The sequence below is a fragment of the Pezoporus flaviventris genome, unplaced genomic scaffold (assembly GCF_033815535.1).
Source record: "Pezoporus flaviventris isolate CSIRO_AGI_PZ_B2104156 unplaced genomic scaffold, CSIRO_AGI_Pfla_v1 ptg000007l, whole genome shotgun sequence".
Lineage (NCBI taxonomy): Eukaryota > Metazoa > Chordata > Aves > Psittaciformes > Psittacidae > Pezoporus > Pezoporus flaviventris.
The window spans coordinates 68,456,491-68,473,996 of record NW_026892555.1 but is presented as its reverse complement, the minus strand read 5'-3'; the positions used below and the strand labels follow the sequence as shown (position 1 = coordinate 68,473,996).

At 37.1% G+C, this 17,506-nt stretch overlaps 1 long non-coding RNA gene across 1 annotated transcript; it reads right to left on the bottom strand.

Moving 5' to 3' along the window:
* Positions 1-208: 208 nt before the first annotated feature.
* On the bottom strand, positions 209-12,841 carry LOC133266396 (uncharacterized). The gene is made up of 4 exons (XR_009742366.1): positions 12,713-12,841; positions 4,280-4,380; positions 3,743-3,787; positions 209-1,391 (listed from the first exon to the last, which is right to left on the bottom strand). It is a non-coding gene; the product is annotated as an uncharacterized LOC133266396 (long non-coding RNA).
* Positions 12,842-17,506: the final 4,665 nt, after the last annotated feature.

The window sequence follows — 17,506 nt, the reverse complement described above, 5'->3', positions numbered from 1 at the left end:
TGGAAGAGTGCAGCAGGTGGCAATAATACAGGTGTTTCATTGTACAGCTTTGAGGGGTTTCTTTGGCAGCTTCAATCAAAGAAGCAACCAGTTGCTTACACTTACTGATGCCTAAAAAATACAAAGCAGTGATACATGACTAGCAAAGGAAGTCAGAAGGAGCTGACAGTTTAATAAACTGTTCTAATTCACGACAGCGCTACAAACGAATTTTGCATGGCCACCTTTATTAAGAACACTAAAGAACATGTTATTGCCAGGCAACAACCAGCATGGAAAATAATGTGATCATAGCAATACAGGAAAACTGAATACTTCAGTCTTCAGTTAGAAAAATTAATAACTACTATTTGTGGAAACAAAACTCTTCCAATAGAAAAACATAGGTAAATAAATCATACCAGAATTAAACGCAAGTATAATAATAGGTCTTGATTGTTGCCAGAGCCTTTACTACTTTCCCATGGCTTTTTGTCTCAAGAAAACATTAGCAGCTTTTCTCAAAGTAAAAGAAAATAGGAAAATAAAGTATTAAAAACACTTTTACAAATACCAGCAGAACTCACAAAATGTCATTAAAACATGCGCCAACTCTTTAGTATATTTCATTTTCTTATAATCTCTTCTTTCTCTGAAAAAAATCACATTCTATGTCCATACCCGTAACATCACTACCATTAGACAGCAAGTAATGAAAAGCAGTTCAGGAAGTATTATACCCATGCATGTTTGTTTATATTATCTATCTATTTTTATACAAATATACATATTTATGCTTTATATCACTGTTGTGTAATGGGAACTATATATGTCTTTGTAATAAGAATGCATTTAAAAGTGGGTAGACACAAGGCTCTAACAGGACCCTCCCTAGGAGTATAAAACTGCACTGGCTTTGAAATAATTGGAATTAGATGGTAACAGAATGACTTAACAAAACTGCCTATAACTGATAGTATTGGTGGAGCTTCCTTTAAAAAGTATGTGAGTTCACAGCAAAAACAGCCCATTGCAGTTGCATCACCTTTTGAAATCAAGTAGCAGAATTGGTCGCTCTAATACTTTATATTGTACTGCTACATATGCGATGACTGATGTATTAAGGGAACTGCATTTCGCTATTTGTTCTAAATTTCTGCTACTGGTATTTCATTGGTCTAGTTATCTCCCCCCAGGGACTTGCTGTTTAATCTCAATGCAACAGTTTCCCCACAAAAGTCATTGTGACCAAAAAAGTCACCCCTCAGAGCAGGAGGCTGGTTTGGAGTCAGCCAAGAGTCTCTCCCAACTTCTGTGCCTCTGTGCCCATTCTGCCTTCCTCGTATTAAAGCCAAGGTAGCCTCTATTCCCTCCACCATGCAGGCCATTACTTCAGATGATCACCAGCATTCCTATTTCAGAGGAAATTTTGTGAAAAAGCAATTATAACCCATAGCTTGTACTCTCATAGCAATAGGAGAAAGCAGTTGTGTCTACTTTGAAATTCAAAAAACACCAAGTTGTTATGAATGAACACACTATTGAAGTCTTTTCCAGGACATCTGTCTCTTTCTTCTTATTACAAAAAAAAAAAAAAAAAAAAAGGAAAAAAAAAAGAAAACCAAACAATGCCAATGTTTTAGGCTGAGGTGCCAGCTGTTCCTTATGTTCCAAAAACAATGCCAAACCTGCCACTGTGAGATTTATTACTGAGGTTTTGTGTAAAGTGGCAATTTGTTCCAGGGGGACAATTATTCCTATTAGGTTTTCTTCATTTTTCATTAGGTTTTACTCATTTTTATATGAGGTCACTCTTCTTATCATTACCTGTAGAGACTAGATATTTGGCATAATTATTCCATATTGTTTATTTTATAAAGCACATATTTATATTTTATAAAGCAAATATTTCTGTAACTGTAGCTATGTTTTCACCTGTGTTAGTTTTTTGAAGGGAGCAGAGCAATTGGCAAAGCCACTGTTTTTAGAGAAAAGCAGTTTGGTTAGGCAAAAGTTCAAGCCGTGTATAGGAGTGCCTCCCACCACAGTAGCAAGGCAAAACGTGTGACTTTGCAAGAAAAAGATCAATTTTCTTCCCATTTCTCCATCTATATCTTCATGAATGACCAGCTCAGAGGTCTTCAAACACACCTTTGACCAATCCCATATCTCACATCCAACTTTGCTTCCTTCATCTCAGTTACAACACAAACATGGTGAGTTCTATGGAGAGTTAATTATCTAATAGCAAGATCTTGGGGCCCTTTCACTATATCTATGTATGTATGTTCCACAGCAACTGTCAAATACATGGAACTAATCCCTAACAAGTCTCAAGTATCTATTCACAAGCAATCTGGTCACTCCATGAGTACATACTCCAAGAACCAGAATCTTATTTAGAGTAATATGAAACCCTACCAAAACTAAAGTTGCTAATTCTGGCTCCTGAATATTTTCACGCGTCCTGCTGTTTTTAAGAAAGACAGCTTCTGTAGCAATTTTTGGTTCTCAAGCTTCTTTCTACTGGACAAATTCATAACATTTCAGGAGTTTCCCAAGTGACCTGTCTTTCTAATTTCCACAATAAACGGCACTGTTTTTTGTATTTGGTCTGGCTGGGTTGAAGCTAATTTCCTTCAACAGTACCCAATGTGGAGCTGTGTTTTACATTCACAGCCAAAAAAATGTTGATAACACAACAGTGTTCTAGAAGCTGTCTAAAAGCACTTGCATAGCACGAAAGCCACCTCAGTTTTCTACTCTGCCACCTCAAGGGAGTAGGCTAGGGCTAGGCAAGAGGTTGTGAGGGGGCACAGCCGGGACAGCTGACTCAAGTTGATCAAATCAATGGTCCATACCATATAATATCATGCTGAGCCATAAAACTGGCAGAGGCCAGTTGTACCAAAGTAGCCTTTGCTGAAAGACTGGCTGGGCACTGGTCTGCCAGCAGGAGGTGGTAAGTGACACCTGGGGTTTGGGGTTTTTTCCCTTCATTTATTAAATTCTCTTTATCTCAGCCTTTACCTCTTGCTTTTGCCCATCCTGCTATGGGCAAGTGACTGCATGGGATTTTAACTGCTGGCCAGGGTCAATCCACCCCTTCTCAATTTTCAAATTGAGAGAATTGTTTTTTCCAGAGATCAAACCTGCAAGACTTCATGGAAATATCAGCTTAACAGACACTAACAGCTCATAAGTCAGTATTTGTCGGTGTACATTTCTCCGTAAAACACTGGGACAAGCTTAGGGTAAAAAAGCAAACGTTTATTTCAGCAGACACCTGATCCTGATCTGCACAGCTGTCTATGGTAAAAACTCAAACTACTGCTGTGACAGTCAGTAAATAGGCATCAGACCCTGGAATAAGTGGGGATAACACCAGCTCAAATCTTTGGAGGTCCTTCTGCTTAAATCCCAGGTTGTATCTAACCAATTTCAGGAAAGGACTTCTCACCTGAACTCATGACATGCAATGCTGTCACTGAAACAACTCAAGCTAGATAAGGAAACCATTTCAAGACTACCTATGTGAGGCTCTGTGATTAATATTTTCCATATTTGCTGCAGTATATCTCCTCACTTAAAATGTGAATATCTGAGAAACATTTGCTATGTCATACTTAAAACATCAAAACCATACTTAGCATTAGGATGAGTATATCAATATCAATATTATTTTCAACTTAGCATATATTATTCATACAGACTTCACTTCAATAAAAGGGTGACTATTACATGCAGTGCTTACTTTACTTACAATGCTTCCAAGAAAAGGGATCAAAACAGGATATCAGCATGTGTTCTGGAAAAAAAATAAAAAATAAAAGACAGATCCCACAATTGTCAGGTAAGTCACCATGACTTCTTTCTGGCTTCAGCATCTTTACATTATTTGTTATTTAAAATCAGGTTTTCCATCAGAAACTGCATACCTCTGGGCAGTGAAAATTTCAGGAGCTTTTTGGATTTATAGGCATACATATACCAACAATCATTTGAACAATCTCTTGCAGCAATAGAGCTTGGGGGGGGGGGGGGGTTGCTTTGTTTTGTTTTGTTTTTTTTAAAAAGACACACAAAAACATATCACAGGCTGCTTTTTACTTGTATTGTTTTTATAACTCTGTTACTAATTATAAGAAAGACATTTAAGAATAAGCTCAATTTTCTTCATCAAACACTAAGCTCTTAGTCTGCTGCAAAATGAAAATGCTTGACAGAAATATATTATTTACTGAATGAGATATCTACAGCATGAGGAAAGGAATTATTTGGCATTTATAGATATATTTACCCCGGAAAACCAAATGCATCTTCCAGACCATCTATCACTTCTGTCCCCAGTGCAGAGACCAGCCTTCCTATTGCTCCATCTCTAGGTCAATAATAACATCCCTATCTGTAAAATAACCAAAAACTCCTGAAGATTGGGAGTCATATTTTAAATGCCATAAATAACATTAGCCCCTTGTCATCTTTTGCAAAGTATGTACTCCCATGCTGTAATAAGGGTGTTAATATTATGAAGCTATATAAAAATTAATTTTGCATTTTAAAGAGTTTAGTTGAAACAAACATACATAATGAGCCATATACTAAGCCTTTATCAGCTGATATGGAACAATTTCTTGCACTGGCAATAAACAAGCCAAGCAGTACGCATTTAATTACCTGTGATCCTGTTTGTTGCACATACTTCATTCTTTATTTACAAAAAAATCTACACATCAAATTAATTCGGGTTCATGATGCACTACACAAGCTAAATATGTAGAATATATACACATATACATAGTGCGCTGGTTTGATGTTCCTCTACACATATTTTAACTACTCAGACATGAATGAAATATAAAAATGTAATATAGTTTTAAACTAGCAAATAATTCTGCTTTAATTAGCTTTTCTGGTAACTCCTAGTGGTTTAATATCACATAAATATTGTTCCACAGCATTGTTTTTGAAAACTGGCAAAGCCTGACTGATTAAATTTCCCATAAAACCCCTCAGTATCAATTAAGTACAGAAAAATATGTTCAAGTCATTTAAAGTAAGAAAGGGCTACCCTAAGTGTGCTACATTATCTGACCTGTAGTGACTTTAACACACTGGTTTCTTCTGCAACCATGACATATAGTTGCTTCTTTCATGTCAATTATTTCCAACAGCTATGCAACTTGAAATCACATAAACTTCAGACAAGAAAAATCACACATGGAGGTCAAAAAGAGTATCTGATCCATAACATCATTATGGGTTCATACGAGTTCCTGATTGGGGAATTTGTAAAGAGGCAGCCAGTCTCAAGAACGACTAATGGATTCTATGTGAATTTTCACAAAATCACAGCAGGGTTGAGGCTGGAAGGCACCTCTGGAAATCATATGCTCCAGACTCCTGCTCAAGCAGAGCCACCTAGACACGGTTGCCCAAGACTATGTCCAGGTGGCTTTGGAATACCACCAATGATGGAGACTCCACAATACCCCCAAGCAACCTGCGCCAGTGTTTGATCATCCTCACAGTCAAAAAGCATCTCTTGATGTTCAGAGTGAGTCACCTGTGTTGCAGTTTGTGCCAGTTGCCTCTGATCCTGACACTGAAAAGAGCCTGACTCCATCCTCTTTTCACCCTCCTGTCAAGTATTTATATCCATTGCTAAGATTCCCCTGAGCCTTCTCTTCTGCAGGCTGAACAGTCCCAGCTCTCTCAGCCTTTCCTGTGAAATGCTCCAGTCCCTTAATCATCTTCTTGGACCTTCTTTGGGCTCTCACTAGTATGTCCATGTCTCTCTTGTACTGGGGAGCACAGAACTGGACCAAGCACTCTAGATGTGACCACATCACTGATAAATAAATTAGAAGGACAACCTTTGTGGACTTGCTGGCAATGTTTTTCCTAAGGCAGCCCAGGATATCATTAACCTTCATGGTAAGGACACTTTGCTGACCCATGTTCCACTTGGCATCCATCAGGGCCCCCACGTCATAATATAGTTCTGAGTCTGTACCTCAAATCCATCATAGGCAACCCTTTCATTATCATTCTGAGTCTCATTTCACCTCAATCCATAACATTTGTTGTTTCCATGGAACATTAAAGCTATATGTTCTTTTGCAAGCAACTAATACCATGATGTCTAGTCACTTAGTTGGGTAAGCACAGCAACGATTTACAACTTCAGTATTACTGACTAAATTTAGATCAATTTGGCACAAAATTTGGATCAATTTGGCACTAAAATGATCAACAATCCTGAAGTAGGCTACCAAATTCTGATCCTTCTAAATCGTTAAAAGTGTGACAGCCAATTCCCCTATAGGACATTTATCTTAAGTCCTTGTTTTTTCCCTAAATTCCTTTAGTTCTATTATAGGAAATCAGAGGAGGTGTCAAACCCTGAGGTATTAATTAAAGTAAGACAAATAAGGGTAGCTATGATATGATGTCAGTTATGTAAGCCTAGTACTTTTGTTGCAAAAGCTTGGCTCTCTCAAGCTACTTGTCAACAAACTAACAAAGCAAGAAGCTCAGGAAATTGCTTTGCTTCCAAGCTTCTTTTGCACCACAAGTACTTGCACCCTATTTATAACATTGAATTAGGTAAATGATGTTATACTGAGTAGAGGCAGTAATATATTAGCTGAGAAGACTGGGCACAGAGGGAAGATAATTTTAACTTGCCAATCCTTGCTTCCAAACTTACTAACAGTTTTCTCAGGCATTTACTATCGTTTCTGAATCCAGCAAAGTTATAGATTACAAATTAAAATGATGGCCCACATTTTCTTCTTGACACGAAGCAGTGGTATTTCTAATCTATACAGAAAATGTTGGTATAAATTTACAGCATTTTGCAACTCACTTGGCAAAATACAGACCACGTTCTGAATCCCTCTTCTAAAAAGCAGTTTCTCATCCTTGAGTGGGCTGAAGATTTTAATTTTCATCTCCTCTGTTAATTAAGCACTAATGAAAATAAGTAGCAAAAAGCCAGATTTTGAGAGCTCTTCAGGAGCAATCACACACAGAACAGTTGATGAATGAAGTATTAATAATCTTTTAGTATAAAGCAGTAAAGAAAAAAAAAAATGTTTTCTAAAATGTCAGCAAAACCAGCAAATACAACTGTATAGTTGCTTATACATACTAAAATCAACAGTATTGAGCATTTGGAAACCAGGAAAAGGCTTGAAAAGACATCTAAAAATATTTAAATGTCAGGGTGCAAATAAAAATAAATCTCCAGTGACTCCCTACATGGTAGACTAACAAAAGTACTGAAGTGTTACATGTGGTTCAATTGTGAAACATAAATGCAACCTGGTAAACACAGAAGTTGCACACAGAGAAAGCCATCATGTAGTCTTCCCATCATGTTGTCCACCAGAGCATTTGCGGCAAGTATTTATCTGCTGATACAACAGTTTCTTTTAAAAGCAGCAGTAGATTTACATTGAAGATTACAGTAGTTCTTAAAGTGATGTACACTTCACTTGACAACATGAGAGAAAAACATCACTCTAGGAATCACAGGAGTAAGTGGTAACACTCACTTTCACGAACAAAACCAATGACAGATCACTATGGTTTTCTATAAAACTAGAGGAAACCACCCAAGACAGATGTTACTACCAGAAAAAAAATATGCAATAAAACCCTTCACACCTATATATGTTTCCTTTCAAACTGCTTCTACTTTTTGGTCTTGGATGCTAGGCTTTCAGGTTGGGTTTTCTTCAGAGTTTGGGGAAAATATTTAGGCAAATTGGGTGAAAGGACAGAATACTTCAGTACCTAATTCCTTACTTAAGGCAGGGAGGCTGCAGATTGACATAAAAACCCAACCCCAACCAAAAAGCCTGTTGCTTTCACCTTAAGCCACTGCTTTAGAATATTATACCTCTGATTAAATGCTCAAAAGTATAGTTATTGGACACCAGTACACATTCTTCACACTGTAATCAAAAAGGTATTTACAATGGAAACTTATGCAGTTTAAGCATCAGAAACAGAAATGATGTTATTTATAAGTAGCAAGCTGCGACTATTTCATTTAGAAAACAAATACCTACAGCTAAAGAAAAGTTATACAAATTCTGTCATGCAGCTCCAGCTTAGTAAATACCTAATCGGCGTAATACATAGGCAAGCAAAAATTCCTTCTTATTTTAGTGCTTAAATTACAACTAGAATTTGCAGGAGAATGGCCAAAAGCTGGAAGTTAAACAGGCAAAGGAGCAAAAATATATAAGGACCCTCAACCAAAAAATTTAAACAAAGAATAGCAAAACTAGTTACATGAGGATTTCCCTGGTTTGCTTCTCTCTGTCAACTACAGAATTAATAGCATACGATTTGTATGACTTACGTGTACTTTGATTTACAAGATACTGTTGCTTTCCCAGCCACAGTAGCTTCACAAAAGCATTTCTTCTCTTTAGAAGAAACATACTTATATGCATACCTATATACTATATACATACTCACACATATATATAGTTCAAAAGGTCATATACAACATCAACTTGCTAAAAGCCACTAGCACATTGACAATGTTAATAGTTTCTCTAAATCCCTTTAAGTTCTACATCACACTCTCCATGGCAACATGACAATTCTGAAAAATCACATTTTATAAAAAAAAAAAAAAAAAAAGGTCATTCCTCTGACATTTGGAATTCACAACCAGATTAGATTTAATTCTTTCTGCTCGTCTCTAGGGCCCAGTGTCTAACAGTCTGATTCAGGCCACTGCAGAGACAAGGTGCTGACACAAAATTCAATTCAGAATACAAACACAGAATTTATTCTAGCACATTAGTCTCTATAACCCCCTAGATATTCAAATAAACCCTCACTGATCAGTTATATAACATTTGAATTCAAAAAATTTATATACATAGAAAACTGGAACAGACGTGACTGAGAGTTTCTACTGTAAATTCATGGGAATTCAGGCCTGGCCTTTAAAGATCTGTGATGTAGCCTCACCGTCAAGTAGACACGATTGAGTTTTATGCAGTTAATGAATTTGGACAATCGGTATATCAAACCATTCCCTCCTCCCTAAATTTTCCTTCTACCAGCAGCTACTGACAAAGTTATTGCAGAGATTAGAGCCATGCATTAATGAAGACACCATTACCTGATAACATAGCCATTAACATGTCTTAGTGTTAATTATTTTTGTCATTAGAAAACAATGGTCTACAGCTAAAAGCTTTAACAGGAAGATAGCAAAAATTACTGTTGTCTTTCATTAAGCATAAAACAAATAAAAAAATTTCACAGAATTTCATAGGGTTCAGATCCTGCAAAAGGGGTCCCAGTAGTGACTATTTTGCAGACTGCAGGGATGAATGATGCATAACTTATCTCTTTGCTATCAAATTTTAAAGACTAGTTCATAAATTTACCTAAAGGACCTGCATATATTCTAGGATGTTGTTAATGATCATAACTTCATATCATAGAATAAGGGCTTCTGAAGGGAAATTATTTCAACAGGTATTTATTTTGGTGGTGCATAATGCAATGCCAGCTGTCCTAAATGGGAGCCATTTGGGTGACTTCTATAGACTTTGGAATAGATCCTTAATTGTTTTGTTGTTATCATAGTGACTTTTATTCCACATGGCATTGCTGCAGGCCAAGCACACTAAAAAAAAAAAAAAAAGCATACAGGGAACTTACCACAATGCAAATGGACACAAAAAAACAACAACCACAGTTAAGTGCTCAATTCAAAAAACATCAAGCCAGTAACAGAATCACCATCTTCTCAAAAAGCAGTACAGACAATCTACAATACTCAATAATTACAGATCAAGATGGAAGAAAAAACATTCAATTTCTGTTTCTACATCATGATCAATACTATACAGTTGAAGTCACACACTTTAAGCTAGCACATACAGTAAATCTGTGGAATACCACCATCATGTCACGTATTTGAATTTGGTCAAAAAAGTAACTGAAAGAGACAAACTGGCTATACTGTGTAACCCTGGGGTTTATCACTTCTTTTGGGGAAAAACATTCAGAATGTAAATTCCTGTAACCACTCAGATACTCCATATCACACACTCTGAAACTAAGGGAACATTTATTTGAGAGGAAAAAAAAAATCTTTAATATGTTTTTAACAAATCACTTCCTCTCCTCCTCCTTCCTCTCCCCACCCCACCCCCACCCTCCCCCATCTGATTTGTAGGCTTAGCTTTCAGGATCTCCTCACTTTCTTTTTTTCTTTTTTTTTTTAACTCTTTTGATTTGATGGCAGTTCTGGAGTTTCTGCTCTTTCCCAGAAGCTACCCATATATCAATACATCCATTCCAAAAAGTGCCTCAGAAACATCTATTCTGCAGGGGAAGAGTAAAATTGACATTTTAACAGTCTAGCATCAGCCCCGTAAGACAGATTTGACATGGCTTTGCACCCAGAGCATACATTTGCTTCCAGGCATTATCAGCATGAAACACACTGGCATGATATATTTGCCTGTCCTAGCCCTTTTGAAAAGCTATAAGAGAACATGAAAAGATTAGAACAGACCTAACCAGTCTCTAGGATTTTAACACAGGTCACAAATCCCTAATATCCATACCTTTGATGTAAGTTATAGACCAAAATTAACAATTTAGTGGGGTAGACAGACTAGGTGAATCTTGTGTCTAGAGGACAGCATGGTTTTGACAGCAATCACGAGGCTCTGCAGCCTGAACTTTAGATCAGAGGAAAGTGAAGATGGAATCAGCTAACCTGTGGTACAGAGGTGGCAAAAGGGAAAATACCGGATCTTCTTCCTAGAAGTACAAGAAGCCTTGATTTTTATGTCCTACTGAAGTGAAGCATGGTACAAGAGAAGTCCTTAAAGACAAAAAACAGGATAAGAAAGAAAGAAAACAGAGTTGAGATGGCAAGATTTAACTCCTAGTCTCCATGCTAGTACTAAAACTGGTTTGGCCAAAATCTTCCCTAAAATTACAGCCTTGGGTGGACACATAGAAAGTTTTTGTCTATGTCAATTCAACGTAAAATATACATTTCTGTGCACTTTATCTATACAAACTATATTAAAAAAAAGTTTAAAAAATTAAAAAAAATAGTGGCACTAGAGTGCCATTTGTTTTTTTCTTTAATGTCAAAGACATGTCAGTAACAAGTCTGCATACCTGTGAAAACAAACTTTCCATTACATTCCAGCTATGTGATCAAGCTGTCACTGATTAGTTGGGAGAAGCCATTCCCTCATACTCTTACTATCCCAAATTTTCCCTCCTGTTCTCAAAACCAGACTGGCCACTAATTTCAGAAGAAGCACTTTTTGTGTGTGTGTTCTAAGAATCTAAGTTTGTTTCACTACACTGTCAATTTATGCATATTGACATTCAGGAAATCTTAGTGCCCTTCAAAACTTTAAACAGCAAGAGCTCTGTTATCTTTCTAGCAGTGTGGTAGGCTCTATTTCTCATGTTCAAAAGACTGGAACAACTACTGTAAATAAAACTAATGCCAGAGGGTAGTGGGATTTTTTTGTGTCTTCTGACAACATCCTACCCACCTTTGCTCTGCTTGAAAAGTCCTCAATTCCCAGTCTCTTACCATTTCAAGCTCTTTACCTTCCCTCGTATTTTGTTATATGTAATCTCTGCATTATGTCCAGGCAACCTTAAGTTTCTGAAAAATCCCTGTAGTTTTTTGCTTGACTTCAGAACAGATGCAGACACTTGGGAAAGTTTGCTAAAGACCCCCTGATCCACAAGTAGGGGTTGGACCTTATCACAGAGGGTTTTGATTAAACTTTAAACCTTTAGCACATATATAGAGACAAGACACATGACAGAACGAATGTAGCTGTGACGTCGGGTTTTTTTTTTCCCAGCCATTTTACTCTTTCCTAATTGACAAAAACCATTTCACTGACTTTGAACAGTCTCATTGTCTCAATAAATATAAATGGCTCATAGGCAGCAGTTAACAGTTATCATCAGAATGCTTAGTACTTTAAATAAAGAGAAAAAAAAAAAAATCTACTATCAGTACTAATGGCTCCCAGCATTCTTACTGTTTATTGTCCAAATGCCTAATGGTCACATTACATGCACATCACATAACAAAATCTATTTATTTGCTAATCTAATTTGCTGCTGCAAAATATGACAAACATTTTTTCCTCGATCTAATGGATTTTTAAGTCTTTTTCCACTTCTCCCTTCATTTGCAACTATTCAGGCCTTTATTCTACCTCTCTCAGTTACCACTTTGACTATGCTTTATTTATTTTTCTCTTATTTAAAGTTAGTCCTTCCTTACTACACAGCTAAGCCCAGTGGACAGCTTCATTTTCTTCCAGATGTTTATTCTGGACACAAAAGTGGTCCTTAAACCAGCTAAATGTAGTACCATTTAGTACAAGGACATTTCTGTAACTAATTAAACAAACCAGACCCTGAAAAGAATGCACTTTTTTTGACAGCATAATTCAGTCAGTGGGCAATATCAACATTAAAGGCACTGCAAAATGAAACGTGATTGATTCAAAATGCATGCTCTGTCTGTTCTTAAAAATCCACTTGTCCCAGAAGAAATTGTTTTGGTTTATAGTATAACACATAAATAGACTGAAAGAACATTGAAGGAGCCAATAATGCATCTTTCTGACCAGTACCTACACTGCCAAGGCTATGCATAGGGTGTTCTTCATGAATAGCAGTGATTTACTCACCTCCATTCTTCCAAGCACAACAAGAGCTGCTTTTCACCATTACTCTCCTGGAGAAGGATGGATGAAGTCAGTATAGAGAGAGGATTCCTTTCAACTGCAGTATTTGTGTCTTTATATTTGAATGGAAAAAAATCTCACTAGAAAGAAAAAAAAAACAAAAAACAAAAAACAAGGCAAAATCAAAGTTCTTCCAGCAACATCTATTAAGAACAGGTATTTCTTTTCATTTCTTCTGATTAAACAATAATAAAAAATAAAGGCAATTGGAAACATTCAGTGAACACTTGCAACAGGTGAAAACATCTGAAAACTCCCACATTATGACCCAAATTCAGCTCTCTCAGTCCTCACAGAAAGAAATAATTAAACTAATCATAAAAATTACTAACAACATCCATTCAATGGTTGCATTAGTTCTTCTCATAACAGAATTCATATCCCTCCATTAAGCCTGAGGTAGTTCACACTGCTCACTGAGACAGTGGTGATTCTGAAATTACTTCCTGCTGAATGATGGATGTATATAATGCAAAGAGGTGATCCAGGCTTTGATGTCTACTGCATCTATAATATGTCACAGCAGAAAATCAGATCAGTTTCATAGGCAAAAATGTATCTCAAGACATATCCTTTAATCAGGAAGCAAGTTACAGCTTCATGTTTAATACACTAAACATTCATAATAGAGCAGACATTAAAAAGAAGAAAAAAATATACCTTATTACCTTTTCCTGAGTAAGACTTAAAATTTTATAAGGCAAAATAAGGTACCTGAACGGGAAGAAACTGCTTCCACTGAGATGATTGAGCTACCAAAGGTAGCAAAGAACATGTTTTTTTAACCATCAAACTGCTATCAGTTCTCATTATTTCGAAAACTGAAAACATTCTGTTGTAAAACTTTAAACATCTTCTTCTGTAAAATTTTACAATTTGGATATTGTATTTAGAAGTGGTCTTTTAAGGTTTTCCTTGCTCTGTAACACTAGCGCAGCTGTCTTAGTAGAAGATGAGCTTGGAGCTCCACCTTCAGGTATGAATATAAAGCTCTCACTGAGAAACGTGACAGGCCAACTAACCAAAGTTTTACCTTTAATCAAGAAAGAAAGGCGACAAGTTTATTGATTGCTGAAGGCAGAAAAAAAAAAAAAAAAAAGGAGGGAAAAATCACAGTAACTCCAGACCCAGGAGCAGTATAGCTCTGCCTCTACCACACTGCACTTCAGCTAATGACACCCCCAGCATTATTGTCTTGGGTTTGGTGTTACACTACAGAGCTGTAGCTGGGATGGCATGGCTTTGTGTACTAGAACACCTGATGGGATGGACATACCTTGGGTATCTCTATGGAATCCCACTGCAGCCCAGCAAGAGCCTCAGATGTCTTCAAAAACACAACACAAATGACACTTAATTTTTCTTCTATACTGCAGTTGGGTTTTGAGCTTTTAGAATACAATATGTCTGAAGAGTCACAATTAAATGGTGTAGTGTTACCTGAAACATTGAGCCTAGATCTTCTCAGCAGAGAGTGGAACATGTCAATGCTTCTGCTCAGTTCACATGCTGCAAACCTTAACATTACAGTTTTGCCGTTTGATCAAATACTAGCTTTGTATTTCCTCAAATTAAATCCATTTGTATTAATTTAATTTATATTCTTATTACCCATGCAGCAAAACTGCTTGAGTCATTTTGTTAATAAAGATGATTAAACAAAGAGCTAAGAAACAGTTTGATACATGTCGTGGTTTAAACCCAGTCAGGTAATTCGTTCGCTCACTTCCCCCCCTTTCTTGCCCTCCCCCTGCTCTCGGAGGGACGGAGAGGAGAATCAAAAGAATGCAACTCCCACGGGTTGAGATAAGAACAGTTTAGTAACTAAGGTATAACACAAATCACTACTGCTACCACCAATGATAATAATGATAAAGGAAATAACAAGGGAACAGAATACAACACCTCACCACCCGCTGACCGATAACTCGCCCCCCAAGCCCGACCAAGCTCCGACCAATACCTCCTCCAACCCTGCCGTCTGCCAGCCCTTCCGGCTCACTCCCAGTTACATCCTGGGCATGACGTGCTGTGGTATGGAATACCTCTTTGGTCAGTTTGGGTCAGGTGTCCTGTCTCTGCTTCCTCCTGGATTCCCCTCCTCCCTGGCAGAGCATGAGGCTCACAAAGTCCTTGGCCAAACCAAAACATCTCTATCAGCTCTGTTCCCGAGCCGAAAGTCAAAACACTGCACTGCACCAGCTACCAAGGAGGAGAAACATGACTGCTACTGCTGAACCCAGGACAATACACAACACTAGCTCTGTTGGAAAGAAACAATAAAACCAAACTGGTGTTTTATACTATTGGACATAGTTGGTGCATGTTTCACAGTTGTGCTGCCTAAAACCAGATCTAACATCTCCCAAACCCCATTTTTTTAGCTGTCTGATGCTGTGCTCATGATGGGATAACCTTCCAGGTGCAAGACACTATTTACTTGTGCAGCTGACAACTGTATGGACTTGAGTGGTTTTGCAGCTTTAGAGTTCTGAAACTCAGTATTCATCATGAGTGATGTTAGCAAAGGTATTAACCCTGCTCATGGGTTTGGTAATGAAATGCAGTTACTGGAAAAGGACATGTGGCAGCTAGATGCTGCCTTGGTTTATGGCATTTAACAAAAATAGCATGACATTTTATGATTTTACCCTTTTATTATGCTACCAGTAGAGCAGACAAACAACTCTGGGCCTGTGGCCAAGACTGGCTAGGCCTTAGCACCATTTGTAAGGTGCTAGAATTTGTGTTCAGAACTTCTTCACCTTCCCAACATTTCTCTGCTCTCATGCACCATTTCAGAAAGGAACTCCACATCTATATGAAAAATACCCAGGTGAAAAGAAAGGCATCCTGCCTGAATACATTTTATATATAATTCACAGATGTTAAATTCAAAAGGGTCACCTAGTTATTATGCTCTTTCTTTTGTTAAGATCTTCTGCTTTAGAATAGGGAGTTTCCAAACTTACAGACTTAAAAAAGGACAGAGAAGTGAACAGATGCAGAAAACACAAAAGGAAGGATGTAGTCAAACACCAAACAAGTGTAACCAATAGAAGGAACCTTTAACTAAACACAGATTGGGGCTGTACAGATGAATATTTAAAAGGTGTAATTTCAAATTGCAGTGGCAGGTGACGAGAGCATAGAAAAGACTTCTCTTGACCATGCTGAAAACAATGACACCCAGAATCAATGCTGGCTTTTTCAATTCTATACTGCTACTCAACCAGCAAAGGAAGGAGAAAAATATAGGTTCTCCTCACATTTCCCAAAGGAAATATACTTTCGAACAAAAGACATGGGACCAAAAGGGAAAATGTCTTCTCAGCTAACTCATTTCTATAGCACTTGTTTAATTTATTTAAGCCGCTTAATTAATGAGGTATCCTAGGGATACACCTGTGGAATTTCAGTGTCAAGCTATTTTAACACCTGAGCATTGTTACTGACTAAATATCACAAAAAGAATAAACAGTGGAAATGGAAGACAAGAAGTATAAGACATAATGAAACCTGCAGGAATCTGTGCAGAGTGAGTAAAATTTGAGTCAAAGGAGTGCCCCAGACCTCAAGTTAGAAGAGTGACGAACATATTCAACAGAAAAATAGCCTAAACTGAGAAAAGACCCCACCAGCTTGAATGACCTAAAGCAAAAATTCAAGACTGTACATTAGGGGACCAACAAGTAACAAAAGGAAATAGGACTGAAGTGGTAAGAGAATCTGTGAAAATTCTTATACTAACACAACCCAATGACCAAAGAAAATAACACTCAGCAACTAAAAAGTCAGTAATGAGTTTATGGTATGGACAAACCAAAAGGAGGGATAGGCAATCAACAGCCAACTAGAAGCACAGTAGGCATTCAATAAGTGAGCAGGAAAAGTAGACAGCTGGGATAGGGTTGCAAAATTGCAATGGAGAACAGGCAACAGTGAAAATAAATCATATGTAAGTAGGTCTTAGAGCTGTAGTCATTTTTAATTTTTAAATTGCAGATTAAATATATTAACAATTTGAAGACAAAACCTCTGTCAGTTACAAAATAAAACCTTCGAAGAAGCTGGTCTTGACTTTTATCAAGTGATGGATATGAGCTGTAGAACTAGAAGCAGAATGTTGCACATTAAGGTAATTTCTTCTTTCCAATCTTTCCTTCTTTTTCATATTTAGTATACAGTACAGGTCCTCCTAATTAATTGCAAATTGCTTCCTAAATTACTTTGTGCATAATTTGCTGACAGATAAAAAGAAACTATTAAGATATTTAAGTGATGCACAGAAAAAAACCACCTTGCATACCCTGGAATCACAGTCTTTTCTGTCATGTGCTAAAATACAAACTCTTTCCAATTTAGTGCAGCAACAAAGTCAGTGTTCTGAAAACAAGTTGGAAGACTTAGGCCCAGGTGAACTAGAATTGTAGATGATATACAGCCTTCAAGTCAGCAAATGACTGAAATCATAATCAAACAGCTTTCCTACTGCAAGTATGAAAAATCATTCCAATATACTGAAGAGTCAACAAATAGACCATATAAATTCTGGATCCAAATTGGGATTTCTCTATTTTTCATTTTGTCTGAGAAGCTTCTTTAAATATTATTGTTTAGACCTTGTGGGGAATTACACATGCATTCATTCTTGCTATACATGGTCTTCTGCAAACGTACTTTTAATTAACAAATATATCTGTTCAACTTCTTTCAGAGTTGAATGACTTCCA